Raw genomic sequence first — 2,909 nt, forward strand, 5'->3', positions numbered from 1 at the left:
CGCCCCCTAGGCCGTGGGGTACCCGATGCCGGGCCGGTAGATGCTGGGGGTTGTAGTCACAGTGGCGGTGACCCGGTCCGTGACCCAGGGCGGTCAATCCAAGGGGAATTGTATATGGGTTTTATTAAAGAGTCCGACTACGCCACCTGTGGAGTGCGGCTAAAGGGGGCCGCCGCTGCGGAACAGTCCTCTGAAGCTGGTGGTATTGCAGCAAGGGTATTATTACTCCCCACAGGAAGAGTTAGCTTCAGGGCAGTGTGTGTGGATGTTGGTGGTTGTGCTGGGCATTGTAGTGCAGTGAGGGATGGCGCAGCAAGGCACACAGAGACAAGATAGTGCAGTCCCAGGGTCTTTACTCACAATTGTTCCAGTCCAGATTACAGAGCTCAATGTAACTGCCCACGTCGTTCTGTGTTTACTCAGTGAGGGGCTCAGTCCACCCCCAGACAGCTCCGGAGTACTTATCAGGACCCCCTTCTGTGTCCTTTCGCTGGCCTTTTCTCTGCACTTCACACCTAGTGACTCCAATCCGGTACCCGCGGGCCTTGGCGGGCGACGTATGTTCCATCCCCTGGGTCCTATGTGGCTACCTTCTCAGTGAGACTGGCGTGGACTTGTGGCTACCGGACTTAAAGTGCTGCAGCCTCCGGTTTCTAGCTGAGACTTGCAATCTTCTACTAGTTGAGGGACCCGGTTCCCTTTTGGTGGCCTGACCCCTCCACCTCCCGGTAGATTCGGGCGTACGGGTGGCCTCCAGCACTGCCCGTACCCCTGGGATCCCTTCTGTTCCTGGAGCCTTCCTGCTCCCTCTCCTCTCTTCTCTCCTTCTCTCAGACTTGGGCCTCAGTGCTAGGTCCACCTCTGCTCCTGTCACTTTCCTCCTCTGACTGAACACACTGATCTAAGATGGTGTTTCTACTTATATCTTCCTTCTATGTGCTCCCCTTAACTACGTCCTCCACCCACACCCACTACATGGTTCCCCTTTACTAGGTTCCCCCCCTCCCCCACTCCAGCCAGGGAAGGGGCTCAGCAATTACGTGGGAGGCATCTTGCCCCTCCTGCTGGCCTGGAGTGGTGTGTTGGATGCAGGTGTTAGGGTCCTGAGCTGTACTCCTTCCTTACCTGAGAGTGAGATACCACACCTCTGGGTGAGATGCAGTGCCTCTGTGGCGACTGAACCCTCAGGGGCGCCACAATATACACAACATAAAAGTTAGCCTAAGGCCTCATTCAGATGTTTATGTTTCATGTATGAATTCTATCTGGGTTTTTCATTGATAGAACACATGCTCATTATAGTCTATGGGGCTGTTCATATTATTATTATTATCTATTATTATAGCGCCATTTATTCCATGGCGCTTTACATGTGAAAAGGGGTATACATAATAAAAACAAGTGCAATCATCTTAGACAATAGAAGTCACTGATTGGTACAGGAGGAGAGAGGACCCTGCCCGAGAGTGCTCACAGTCTACAAGGCACAAGTTTTTTCTGGACCGAGAGGTCCACAATAAAAATAAATGAAAACTTCTTTTAACCTATGAGTCTGTGAAAAACTCAGAAAGCACTTGGATGCCATCATATTGCTGATTTTGTTTGTTGGTAGGAGAAGGTTAAGAAACCTTCTATCACGTAAAAAAAAGACTGATGAAACGGATGGTAAAAATTGACACTGACCAAACACTGATGGGAATCCGTCCATTTTTTGTGCATCAAAAAAAATCACTGATGTCTGAATGAGTCCTAAAGTGAGTTTCACACATGTTTTTTTAGGGAAGAAAAACTACATGACTTGTGCCATTTTTCCCGATGTTTTCAAAATTTGAAGGTTTTTTTCTCAGTAAAATGAAATGTGAATAAAGAGTTATTAACCCCTTTAACCCCGAGAGTGGTTTGCACGTTAATGACCGGGCCAATTTTTACAATTCTGACCACTGTCACTTTACGAGGTAATACCTCTGGAACGCTTCAACGAATCCTCCTGATTTTGAGATGGTTTTTTCGTGACATATTGTACTTCATGATAGTGGTAAAATTTCTTCAATATCACTTGCATTTATTTGTGAAAAAAATCAGAAATTTGGCGAAAATTTCGCAATTTTCAAAATTTTAATTTTTATGCCCTTAAATCAGAGAGATATGTTACACAAAATAGTTAATAAATAACATTTCTCACATGTCTACTTTTTTTTATTAGGGAGCTATAAGGGTTAAAAGTTGACCAGCAATTTCTCATTTTTACAACAAAATTTACAAAACCATTTTTTTAGGGACCACATCACATTTGAAGTCACTTCGAGAGGTCTTTATGACAGAAAATACCCAAAAGTGACACCATTCTAAAAACTGCACCCCTAAAGGTGCTCAAAACCACACTCAAGAAGTTTATTAACCCTTCAGGTGCTTCAGAGGAATTTTTGAAAAGTGGAAGAAAAAAATGAACATTTAACTTTTTTCACAAAAATGTGACTTTAGACCCAAATGTTTTTATTTTTGCAAGGGTAACAGAAAAAATGGACCCCAAAATTTGTTGTGCAATTTCTCCTGAGTAAGCCGATACCCAGTATGTGAGGGGAAACCACTGTTTGGTCGCACTGCAGGGTTCGGAAGGGAAGGAGCGCCATTTGACTTTTTGAATGTAAAATTTGCTTGAATAATTAGCGGACACCATGTTGCGTTTGGAGAGCCCCTGATGTGCCTAAACAGTGGAAACCCCCCACAAGTGACACCATTTTGGAAACTAGACCCCTCAGGGAACTTGTCTAGATGTGTGGTGAACATCTTGAACCCCCAGGTGCTTCACAGAAGTTTATAACATGGAGCCGTGAAAACTTTTTCCACAAAAATGATGTTTTAGCCCCAAATTTTTTATTTTCACAACGGTAAGAGGAGAAAATGGACCC

The sequence above is a fragment of the Phyllobates terribilis genome, unplaced genomic scaffold (genome assembly GCF_046119375.1).
Source record: "Phyllobates terribilis strain yellow unplaced genomic scaffold, ASM4611937v1 Scaffold_13__5_contigs__length_258822181, whole genome shotgun sequence".
NCBI classification, from domain to species: domain Eukaryota; kingdom Metazoa; phylum Chordata; class Amphibia; order Anura; family Dendrobatidae; genus Phyllobates; species Phyllobates terribilis.